Raw genomic sequence first — 13,061 nt, 5'->3', positions numbered from 1 at the left:
TTTCTCTGCTAATGACTTTTCTGACTTTGAAGTAGTTAGATCACAGCTTCTTTATTAATATGTTTTAATGACTTTGTTTTTCCCCCCATCATCTAACAAAGTTCATTACAGATATTACTCAACAATATATAGTTAGTTTGACTGAGTCCTCAGAGTTGGGGTGAATTGTCTATGACACTAATATAAGAACCAGGAGTTTCACCTTATTTGTAGAGGTGGTCTGAACACTGTGTTCACTCTGTGCTTTCAGTTTGTGGGCAGAGGTAAAGGATGAGACACAGTTTACCAGCCTAATCCACAGCTTGGTATGTAGTTTTTATGTCTTTATTCATTCAGTCATTAATATATCTGTGGAGGGGATGATTTGGGATTACTCTGTTTTCAAAATTTAGAATTTAGTGTATTTTCAGGATTTTGCTTCTAATCAGGAATAATTTGTGCTGTAAAAAGTATTACAATCTTATGTGTTATCTTATCCTCACTAGATGTCAGTTATTTTATAGTGCATATATTTGATCTTTGCTGTACTCTGGCTGGAAAGGAAAGTAAGTCCTCTTATGTATAAATGTGGCCTGTTAACAAGGAACTATGTATTTATAGGTTGTCTGCTCACCCACTGATTTTTCACTGGTAAAAGTGTAACTTCACCATCAGTCCAAGACCATCAGCATAGGGGTTTACCTTTTAACGTTTTCATGTAAAACATCACAAAGGCTATTCTAAATTAGCAAGGGGCATTGACACGGCAAACTAGTGAAAAATGTGAAGACACAGCTTTCTTCAGCTGGTCTGGTTTTAGCTGCCACTTCGGCGCTTTTACACTTCTCCCCCTTTCCCACCCCAACTCCAGGAGGTAAACAAAGGAATATAATTTGCATCAGCTATAGCAATGTCTCTGAGGTCATTGCTCTAAGTGTGCAGGGGATTTGGAGTAGGGATCCTGAAAAGGAGAGAAAGGCAAGGGTAAAGCTCTGTTGACAAGGGAGTTTCATAGGCATGTGGTGAGAGCACAGCATTGGACGTGTGAACACAAGTTCTGTAAGCTTCCTCTCCTCTTGAGAAGAAAAGTTCTGTCTGGTTAGAGCTGGACACAGTGGCAGCTGAATAACTTAGCTTTACTATCTGATTCACATCCTTCCCTCTTGGAGTGTTTAGCACCTTCACTTCTTGTCTTGCTCCTCAGCACGTGAGAGGAGGGCAGACGCCTATCTGTATGAGATGCTGAATGGTGCTTTATCATTTTGGCCAGTCCACTGGGCTTGAATGGAAGGGCATTTGAATTCTCACTTTGGTGCAGACCATTAGCACATTCATCCTTTGCTGGCATCAGGTCAAGGAACCCACGTCAGCTTGTGAACCAAGTTTTTCCCTGGAGTAAACATAATACATATACTTGGCTAGGCGTTCAGCTGTTAAAAGATGACTTTTTTTCTCAGTAGGATAGGATATTTGCTCCTATTTAGATAGTATCTAAGTGGAGGCAATTTAGACATTTAATAAAGCAAAATCTATCCTAAAAAAAAAATAGGAAGACCTCATTATAGATTCACAGATCTGTGTATTTGTGTGCTCAAGGATAATAATAATACTGGGAGACATTTCAGAGGAAAGAGATGAGTAAAAATAAGAAAAAAAAATTAATGGATTTGAGCCCAAGTAAGCAAAACTCTATTATTTAATTATAGTATCTAACTGTGAATATAAATGGGAGATTTAGAGAAATAATTTTTTCCAAAGTTTGGATCATAGAAGCTTTCGTGACTAAAAGAGGAAACCTGTCACTGAGAGCTACAAACTAGAGGTTTGATCTTTCTTTAAATGAATCAGGGAGTATAAAAAATATTTTGGGAATTGAGGACTGTCCCTTTTGAACATACTCAAGTGTTTTTACATCTGAAGTGAACAAAAACTGCATAATGTGGAAAATATATCAGTGTCCTTCAGATTTGTTCCTCTGTGATAGTCTGGTTAGATGGGGAAAACTCACTGATACACAATGGAAAAGGGCATGCTAGCTCTTACAATTTCATGTTGGGAACTTCTTGTGGACCAGAGCCTGCAATAATATGTATGGTTGGGCCATTTATTTGCTATCAGTTGCTACTTTTGGCACATTGCTACATTTGGGTACATTTAAACCCGAGTCTTGGTTAAATTCCAATGTAGATGAGTGATGATATTCCATCTGCCATGTTCTGATTTTGCCTTCCTTAAGGAAATGAAGCATAACTTCATTCTTAAGCAGACTGTTGATATACTACAGATAAAAATTTAATATTTTTATTCCTGATTTTGTAGTTCAGTGTTATCGGACCTCAGCGCTGTGCTCAACTTTGTCACTGACTCTTTCATAACCTTGTGCAAGTTAATTTCATCTCTCTGAAATGAATTTTCTATAAAAGGTGAACAGTAGCCTAGGTAGCTGTTTTAAGCCTACTTAAAATTGAAACAGATTATGACTGGTTGATGGTCTGCATTCTTGCTAAATGGATTTGTTCAGACTTCAACAATTTTTCAGATTTCTATCCACTTTAAGTGAGTAAGTGAAGTCGCTCAGTCGTGTCCGACTCTTTGCGACCCCATGGACTGTAGCCTACCAGGCTCTTCTGTTTATGGGATTTTCCAGGCAATAGTACTGGAGTGGATTGCCATTTCTTTCTCCAGCGGATATTCCCAACCCAGGGATTGAACCCGGGTCTCCTGCATTGTAGACAGATGCTTTACCGTCTGAGCCACCAGGGAAGTCCACTTTACTGTATTATAAAACACATTCCCTTAAACATTATCTTTAAAGTTGTCTATCCAAAAAAGTATACATCAAATGACAGAAATCTTGGTGTTTCAATTCAGAGTGATGTATTTTTTTCCCCTGACTAATCCCAATTCATATTTCAATTATCTTTTCAGTGGAGGTATGAATGTGTATGTAGTTCTAGGTGGGGGGAAATAGGAGTATCTGGGAAGAAAACTACCTTATCTCACATAGCTACATTTATTTTGATGTTTAGATTTTTGATTTACCAAATCTCACATTTTTGCAGAAATATTCAGTAGGACATGTTTCATGACACATTTCACTCAAACTGTTAATATGATGACATCCTCGGACTGTGATATATTATGTAGTTTGATGTCATACTTAAACCTACTATTAAAAAAGCTATAGAAAAAGATACTCAAAAATATTATAGATAAATAAAAATTGAATTATAAAAAATGTTTAACAATAACAAGATAAAGAAAATATAGAAACCAAAAACCAAAAACAAAGTGAAATTATTGGCTTCTGGCCTAACATATCAATAATTACATGAAATGTAAATGGTCTAAATACAGCAATTGAGACAGATTGTTAGAGCATATTAAAAAAATAGCACCCAACTACAGTGCTGTATCTTCATAAAGTGAAAGTGAAAATGGAAGTCGCTTTGTGGTGTCTGACTCTTTGTGACCCCATGGACTGTAGCCTGCCAGGCTCTACTCTCCATGGAATTTTCCAGGCAAGAATACTGGAGTGGGTTGCCATTTCCTTCTCCAGGGGGTCTTCCCGACCCAGGGATCGAACCCTGATCTCCCGCATTCCAGGCAGATGCTTTAACCTCTGAGCTACCAAGGAAGCATAAATCTCTTCAAATATAGTGATGTTGGCAAGTTGAAAGTAAAGAATTGGTAAAAAGTATCTTGCAAACATTAATAATAGTAAGCAGGAGTTGCTATATTAATATCAGATACAGTAGACACTTGTGATAGAGGGGGGATATTATATATTGATAGAAGAGTTGTACCATCAATAAGACTCAGTCATCCTAAAGATGTGTGCCCTAAATTACTGAGTTGCAAAAAAATGACATTTAAAAAAAATAGATTTATAAATGAAGATTTTAATACCCCTATCTCATCAATGGATATAAAACTAGACAGAAAATCAGCAAAGATATTAAAAAACTCAGCATCAGTGACCAACAGACTTAATTGGTACTCACTGAGCACTCTACCCCACAGGAACAGAGCACACATTCTTTTAATGTGACCATGGAATATGTAATATATTTGACCATATCCTGGATCAGAAAACAAGTCTCAAAAAATTTTAAAGAATTAAAATCTTAAAGAATGTATTATTTGACTACTGTGAATCAAATTATAAATCAGTAATAGAAAAATAACATGTAAATCTCTGAACACTTGGAAATTCAACTACACACATAAATAATCCATGGGCCATAAAGGAGGTCTCAAGGAACACGATACATTGAATGGATTGAAAATAAAAATACACCATTGAAATTTGTGGGACACAAGTAAAGAAGTGCTGAAAGGCATGTTTTATAGCATTAAATGCATACGTTAGAGAAAAGGAAAAATTTCTAATCAAATTTCTAAACTTACAGTTCAATAACCTAGAAAAAGAGCTGAATATACCTGAAGTCCAAAGCAAGCAGAATGAAGGAAATCATAACAAAAATTTAATAAAATTGAAAACATAAAAACAATGAAAAAATTCTGGTTATTTGAAAAGACTGATAAAGTTGACAAATGCCTCACAAGACTGACAAAGAAAAAAACAGATAAGACACAAATCACCAATGTGAAGAATGAAATAAAATGTATCACTACAGACTCTGCAGACATCAAAGGGATAATATGTGTATGCTAGGAACAGTTCTATACATATAAATTTGACAACTTAGAAGAAATGGACCAACTCTTTGAATGACATCAATTCAGTTCAGTTGCTCAGTCGTGTCTGACTCTTTGCAACCCCACGAATCTCAGCATGCCAGGCCTCCCTGTCCATCACCAATTCCCGGAGTTCACTCAAACTCCTGTCCATTGAGTCGGTGATGCCATCCAGCCATCTCATCCTCTGTCATCCCCTTCTCCTCCTGCCCCCAATCCCTCCCAGCTCTCTCAATATTAAATAGATAGTTTGAGCCCTAAAATTTTAAGGAGATTGAACAAATAATTTTAACAATAAAAAAAATCCACTCCCAGATGGTTTCACTAGAGAATTCTAACAAACACTGAAAGAAGTAGCATCAGCTCTATACAGTCTCTTCCAGAAAACCATTCATTTTAGGAAAGTAGCATTACCGAGATACCAAAACCTGATAAAGATAGAACAGAAAAGAAAACTAGAGATAATATTCTTCATGAACATGGACATAAGGATCCTTAATAAAATATTAACAAATAGAATTCAGCAATATATACATTCCATGACTGAGTAGGATTTATTCCAGGGATCAAGGTTGGTTCAGTACTTGCAATTCACCTTGTTAACAGGCTAAAGAAGAAACACCATATGATCCTATCCATTTATGCAGAAAAAGCCTTTGACAAAATCAACCATTTATGATAAAAATTCTCAGAAAAATGAGAACAGAGAACTTCACCTTGACATCAAGCATCTGAAAAAGACTGCATAAATTCTATAACTAACATTACCCTTAATGATGAAAGACTGAATTGTTTCTCCTCAGATAAGGAACAAGGTCAAGAATATTTGCTCTCACCAATTTTACTTAATATATTGCTAGAACTTCCAGCCAGTACAAAAAGATAAGGGAAGGAAATTAAGATCATAGAGATCAGAATGGAATCAGAAATAAAATTGTCCCTATTTTCAGATGACATGATTGTTTATGTAGAATACCCTAGGGGACTTAAAAAAAAAAAAAAAACCTTTCAAAACTAATAGGTGAGTTCAGCAAGGTAGTAGGATATGAGATCCTACGCATAGGATCACTCAGTCGTGTCCGACTCTTTGTGACCCCATGGACTGTAGCCTACCAGGCTCTGAGGAGCCTCTCAATCCATGGAATTTTCCAGGCAAGAGTACTGGAGTGGGTTGCCATTTCCTTCTCCAGGGGATCTTCCCAACCCAGGGATCAAACCTGGGTCTCCCACACTGTGGGCAGGTGCTTTACCGTCTGAGCCACCAGGGAAGCCTTCAGGATATGAGATAAGCATACAAAAATCAACTATATTCCTGTATAATAACAAGGAATAACTGGGTACCAAAATTAAAAATACAATACCATCTATATTCACTCAAAAATTTAAATACTTAGTTATAAATCTAACAGAACATGTGTAGGACTATATGCTAAAAGCCATACAGTACTGGTTGAAAATATAAATAAATAGGTGTATATCATGTTAATGGATTAGAAGACTCACCATAAAAAACATATCAATTCTCTTCGAACTGATGTACAGGTTTAACACAGTTTGTATCAATATTTCAGCACAATTTTTTTTGTAGATCAGATTTTTCTAAAAATTTTATGGAAAGGCAAAGAAATCAGAATAGTTATAAGAATTTTTAAATAGAAGAATAGAGTGGGAAGAATTAATCTACTCAATTTCAAGATTTATCATACAGCTATAGTAATCAAGACTATGTGAGTTTGGCAGAGGGATACATATATATAACAACGAAATAGAACAGAGAACCCAGAAATTGGCCCACATAGATATAAACTGATTTTTGACAAAGGTGCAAAACCAGTTTAGTGGAGGAAGCATAGCCTTCTCAACAAATGGTATTGAAGTTGTTGAGCATCCATAAGCAAAAAATGAAACTTCACCTATCTTAGACTTATACAAAAATTAACTCAAAATATATCAAGAACTTAAATGTATTGATAACATTTAAAAATAAAATTTTTATGAAAAAAATTGGAACATCTTCAGGATCCAGGGCAAGACAGCACATTTTTAAACTTTGTATCAAAACCATGATTTATAAAATGATAAATTGATAGATTCAACTTAGCAAAATTAAAAACTTTGGGCTCTATGAAATACCCTGTTAATAATATGATAAGCTACAGGCTGGGAGAAAGTGGCTTCAGACTATATATTTAGACTTGAAGTAAGGATTAGTATTAAGAATATAATCTTTCAAAACCAATTAAAAAAATGAAACACTCCAATCAGAAAACTGGGTTCTGTGAAATACCCTGTTAAGAATATGATAAGCTACAGTCTGTGAGAAAGTAGTTTCAGACTATATATTTAGACTTGTAGTAAGGATTACTATTAAGAATATAATCTTTCAAAACACTTCAATAAAAAATGAAACAATCCAATCAGAAAATAGACCAAAGACATGAAGGAACATTTCATAGGAAAGGATATATACAGCTAGCATCTGAGCACATGAAAAGATGTTCAACATCATTAATCATTAGAGAAAAGCAGAATGGCTAAAATAAGAAATAGAGACAATGCCAAATGCTGGCAAGGATTGCCGAAACTAGCTCACTCATGCATGGCTGATGGAATGTAAAATGATATAGAACGTTTTACAGAACAGTTTGACAGGTTTTTAAAGAAAACTTAACTTATAATCACCATAGAATCCAGCAGTTGCTCTCGTGGGCATTCATCTCAGAGAAGGGAAAACTTCCACTTACACAAAAGCCTGTGTGCCAATGTTGATGGTAGCTTTGCTTATAAAACACCTAACTAGAAATAGTGTAATGCTGTAGTGCCTTTCAGTGGGTGAACGGTTAAATGATCTGGATCATAGACTACTATTGAGCAATATAACTGAACAAAGTATTGATACCCAACCTGGGTGAATCACCAGAGATTTGTGTATGATTTCATTTGTATGATAATTTTGAAATGACAAAACTATAGAAATTGTACACTGGTGGTTTTCAGGGTTTAAGAAGGAAGTGGGATAGGAGGGCTATAAAAAGACAATCTTAGGGACTCTTCTGGTGATGGAAACCTTCTGTATCTTAACTCTATCAATGTCAATCTCTTGGTTTTGGTATTGGACTATAGCTTTGTAAGATGTTACCCTTGAGGGAAACAGGGTAAAAGATAGAGGGGATTTCTCTGTATATTTCTGAGAAATGCATGCAAATACACAGTGGTGTCACATTATAATATTTGATTAAAGAAAAAGACAGCCTTCTAATGGCTTCTAGATTAAAATTCAGAGCCTTTCCTTGGCCCTTTCCTACTTTCTTCATGTCCTGCTTGTCTTTCCGGGACATATCCCACTGCAGGCACGGTGGCCTTTTTGCTGTTCCTGGGCTCTTACCACAGGGCCTTTGTTCTAGCTGTCCCCACAGCATGGAAAGTGCCTCTGTCTCGTTGCTCACTTTGTCCTGGTCTCTGCACAAATGTTACCTTAGCAGAGCGACTTTTCTCTTGAACACTGTCTCTAAAATAGGACCCCCTACCACAATCTATTCCCTTACTTGGATTTATGTTTCTTCTCTCATTAGAAATGGGCTTCCCTGGTAGCTCAGCTAGTAAAGAATCCACCTGCAATGCAGGAGACCCCAGTTTGAGTCCTGGCTTGGGAAGATCCCCTGGAGAAGGGATAGGCTACTCATTCCAGTATTCTTGGGTTTCTCTGGTGGCTCAGATGATCAAGAATCCGCCTGCAATGCAGGAAACCTGGGTTTGATCCCTGGGTTGGGAAGATCCCCTGGAGAAAGGAATAACTACCCACTCCAGTATTCTGGCTTGGAGAATTCCATGGACAGAGGAGCCTGGCAGGCTACAGTCCATGGAGTCTCAGAGTCAGACATGACTGAGCTTTCTCATTCTCATTAATGAGAAAGGTTTCACTTTCTCATTAGAAATGGACTTGATGCTTTTAAAAATTCCAGAGTTTTTAGGATAGGAACCTCAAGTTCCCCATTTTACCTCTTTCCTATGTTTTCTCCTGGGATTCGGAACAGTTGATTTTTAAAAACAGACCAAACGAGCTGGTTCATTCTATTTTTTTTTCCTTCTGCTGATGGTTCTATAATGTTCTAGATGGAATTTAAGAGTTCTGTAGTAGCGGATGTTGTGTAGTCTGTCAGGCTCAGTTGAACACCATCCACTGGCATTTCCCCAAACAGCCAAAATTTAAGAGTCAACCTCCTCACCCCAAGAAACTGCCTCTAAGTGACTTAGCTCTGATTCTGTTCTAGGCTTCTTAACCATCCACGGTGTAAAGACACACTTCAAGAGGATCCTTAGAAGTCTTGGACAAGTTTCACCACGCGTGGCAGGTATGTGTCTATACAACTGAGTGTGCAAGGAATGTAACTTGTTTTATTTTCTACAGTTAGATCTAAATTATATTTTAGCCCTTCATGTAGCCACGTGGAAGCAATCTGCGGTTGCATTCTAATTCTAGGTAAGATTTTGAAGGTGAGTGGTAACATGATGCTTCTAGGCTGTCCTCTCTCCACGAGTCGTTTGTCCTCTTATCCTCCGTCAGCACTCATGAGCCACTGCTGAGGCACACCTTGATCTTCCTTTGAGGATCTTTTCCTTTCCTTCTCTTGGCTTCTTGCAGATACTCCCTGGATGCATGAGGGTGTGCTGCTGCTGAACCAGAAGAAAGTCTCTGGGGTGGCGTAGAGCTCTGTGCTCCTTGCGTGACACCGAGAAGCCCCTGGGCCTCGTTCTGTTGCTCCAGTGTCATGCTACCCCAGGCAGTCCTTGGCAGACCTGGTCAGGTCCACCTGCGATATATCACTTAGTCATTTCAAAGGTCCGGACCTCATCCAAGAAAGAAAATCCATTCCATCTGCCATTATTTTCTACCATTGTATTTAGCAAAGATTGAGGGCAGGAGGAGAAGGGGGGGCGACAGAGTATGAGATGGTTGGATGGCATCATTGACTCAATGGATATGAGTTTGAGCAAACTCTAAGAGATAGTGAAGGACAGGGAAGGCTGGCGTGCTGCAGTCCATGTAGTTGCAGGAGCTGGACATGATTTTGAGCGACTGAACAACCCTGTTACAGTATTTTGAACAGCACAACTTAGGAAATCAATCTAAACACAATTTACATTTTTTTTTCCTGTTGTTTCTTTAAAATGCACTGGGAAAAGGGAAATGGGCATTCTCTTGCCTCTGGGTGAAATTTAGGCCTCAAGTAGGCCCCATACCTAGTAAGATTACTCTTAGATTAAAAAAATTTCTATCTACACTTTAAATCACACACATTGTCTACATTCAGAAATTAGAATGGTCTGATCCCAGGCTATAATAGTCGCTTGCAAGTTCATTTAATATCAAATCATCTCTCATCCCCTCTCTGAGGTCCATATTTGGATTGGGCTCTTGCAGAGGGAGAGGGTGTGCTGTTTTCTTTCTCTATCTGTCACTTCCTCCCCCATTTGCTGGCTGCTATCACCAAATCCTAAGGGATTGAAACAAGGGAAAGAAAATGTGAACAGGTACTATGTTAACCTGGCTCCAGGTTTCAGGGCCTGGCAGATATTTAAAACTGAGAGTCATTTGGCTACTTCGGGGGGACTTTGGTGGCTCCCCTGCTGGACCCATTTGTCTTCAACTCTCCTGGCTTGGACAGGGCTTCTCCTGTAGGTGTCCACTCCCTACTCACCTCCTGGTTTTCAGCTAGTGCATCCCACATGAACTCATATTGAGTGTATAAAGAATACTTCCAGGCGGCCATCTTGGGCTTCAGGCTGGCTCTGTCATCCTTGGCTCACACTTGCATCATGAAAACATGCATCTCGTGAACCTCCAAGGGCTGAAGGGTACTTCTCAAATTACTGAGTTGTTCCTTACTTCCTTCTTGTCCTTGAGATTCCCAAGGTGGGAGCCAGTCTGCAATCTGCCAGGTTTCTTAAGCTCCAGGGGACACATCCACGCCATCTAAACTGATCTTTTGAGGCCTCCCTAAAGACCTGAGAGAGAAAATAGCCCCTTCTATCCCACCTGCTTCAGCGAGGTGGGGCTTGTCACAGGGCAGCAGCTCAATCCAAGAACCATTTCATAATGCTTCTCCTCACCTCTGTTCTTTTGATCCTTTATGTTTTCTTGTTGGATTTTAGAACCATCCAACATGTTCTTCCCAGTGTTAAAGAACTTGCCTGCCAATGCAAGAGACAAAAAAGACTCAGACGATCCCCTGCAGGAGGGTGTGGCAACCCATTTCAGTGTTCTTGCATGGGAAATCCCATGAACAGAGGAGCCTAGCAGTCCACAGGGTCTCAAAGAGTTGGACATGACTAAAGTGACTTAGCATGCATGCAGCCAGTTCTTAGGACTTTAAAAAAATTTTTGGTTTGGTCTAGCCCTTTTCTTTGGAATTTCATGCCTGTTCAATGAAGGTGCCTTAGTTGAATCTCCTAGTTTAACATCTGATCAAGTCAGCTACACTAGGAAGAGTTAGGGGCTTCCCTGGTCACTCAGTGGTAAAGACTCTTACATGCAATGCAGGAGGCCCAGGTTCGATCACAGGGGTCAGGAAGATCCCCTGCAGGAGGACATGGCAACCCACTCTAGTACTCTTGCCTAGAGAATACCATAGACAGAGGAGCCTGGTGGGCTGCAGTCCGTATGGTCCCACAGAATCAGACACAACTGAAGCGAGTCAGCAGCAGCGGGAAGAGGAGAGTGGTTGGGGGAGGGGTAAAGGTTTAGCCACCCCATTGGTAACTTGCTTCTAGACTCACTAATATCTGTACATGGCTTGACTACCTTATCTTCCACTCAAAAGTACCTAAATATGATTTTAGCTCAGTAAATAGGAGGATCTCTTTTAAGTCTATTTTCAATGTGTGAGAGTCATTCACATTTCCCAGAGGGTCTTAGACTTTTGAAACTCAAAAACCAGTAATTGACACCCCTATATCCCCCATGCTTCAGTTTTCTTTTCTTTTTTTAAAAAGCTTTTTATTAGAATATAGTTGCTTTACAATGCTGTGTTAGGTTCTATTGTACAGCAAAGTAAATCAGCTATACGTATACATATACCCCTCCTTTTTAGATATCCTTCTAATTTAGGTCAAGATAGAGCACTGAGCAGAGTTTTATTTCTATACAGTAGGTTCTCATTAGTTGTCTATTTTATACATATTATGAAATAGATAGTAGTGTGTTTGTATGTATGTATGTGTGTGTGTTATATATGTATATATATATATATATATGTCAAAATCCCAATCTCCCAGTTCTTGCCAATAATTCAGCAACTTGTCTGACTGAATGGAGAAAGAAGTAAGATTCAAGGAAATGAAATACCTCAAATGTTACATCCTGTGTGATAAAAAATATTGCCTCCCCTTTTTTGAATATCTGTGTTGTGGGTTTAAATCTGTATACTGGCAATGCATCCTTTATGTTAAGGATTTAACATTTGAGGAAACTAGGTGTGCTGGTTTAAGAAAACTCGTTATAGGATTGGGCTTCCCTGGTGGCTCAGTTGGTAAAGAATTTGCCTGCAATGCAAGAGACCTAGATTCATTCCCTGGGTAGGGAATATCCCCTGGAGAAGGAAATGGCATCCACTCCAATATTCTTGCTTGCTAAATCCCATGGACAGAAGAGCCTGGTGTGCTGCAATCCATGATGTCATAAGAGTTGGGCACAGCTTAGTGACTGAATTAATTATTTGTACTTCTCTGGTAGCTCAGAGAATCCACCTGCAATGCCAGAGACCTGGATTTGATCCCTGGGTTGGGAAGATCCTATATAGGATTAGGGCTCACACTAATGACCTCATCTTTGCATAACTAATTATATATGCAATGACCTACTTTTAAATGTCACAGTGATACTAATTCTATACTAACTGATCCACAAAATAGAATCATAGGGAACACTTCCAAACTCATTCTGTGATACTAGTATCAGCCTAATATCAAAAGTAGGCAAAATATCTAGCGGTTGAATCCAGTATCGTATATAAAAAATATGCAACTCTCATTCACCATTCAAAAATCAATTGCTATAATCTATCATATTAATAGCTAAAAAAGAAAAATCTAGTCATGTATGGATGTGAGAGTTGGGCTATGAAGAAAGCTGAGCACAGAAGAATTGATGAACTGTGGTCTGGGAGAAGATTCTTGAGAGTCCCTTGGACTTCAAGGAGATCCAACCAGTCCATACTAAAGGAGATCAGTCCTGGGTGTTCATTGAAGGTGAAGCTGAAACTCCAATCCTTTGGCCACCTGATGCGAAGAGCTGACTCATTTGAAAAGACCCTGATTCTGGGAGGGATTGAGGGCAGGAGGAGAAGGGGACAACAGAGGATGAGATGGTTGGATGGCATCAC

The 13,061-nt window shown here is 38.6% G+C and overlaps 1 protein-coding gene across 2 annotated transcripts in view; it reads left to right on the top strand.

The window, feature by feature from the left end:
- The window catches only part of SOX5 (SRY-box transcription factor 5), a 1,158,063-nt gene that overhangs the window by 157,279 nt on the left and 987,723 nt on the right, over positions 1-13,061 (top strand). For both annotated transcript variants that reach the window (XM_040235353.1, XM_040235352.1), the window contains exon 2: positions 8,952-9,032. The gene's annotated coding sequence lies outside the window, so the exon portion shown is untranslated. The remainder of the gene's footprint in view (positions 1-8,951; positions 9,033-13,061) is intronic.

Source organism: Oryx dammah, unplaced genomic scaffold (genome assembly GCF_014754425.2).
Source record: "Oryx dammah isolate SB20612 unplaced genomic scaffold, SCBI_Odam_1.1 HiC_scaffold_29, whole genome shotgun sequence".
NCBI classification, from domain to species: Eukaryota; Metazoa; Chordata; class Mammalia; order Artiodactyla; family Bovidae; genus Oryx; species Oryx dammah.
Note: the sequence above shows the minus strand (reverse complement) of the source record. Positions and strands in the feature narration are given on the sequence as shown.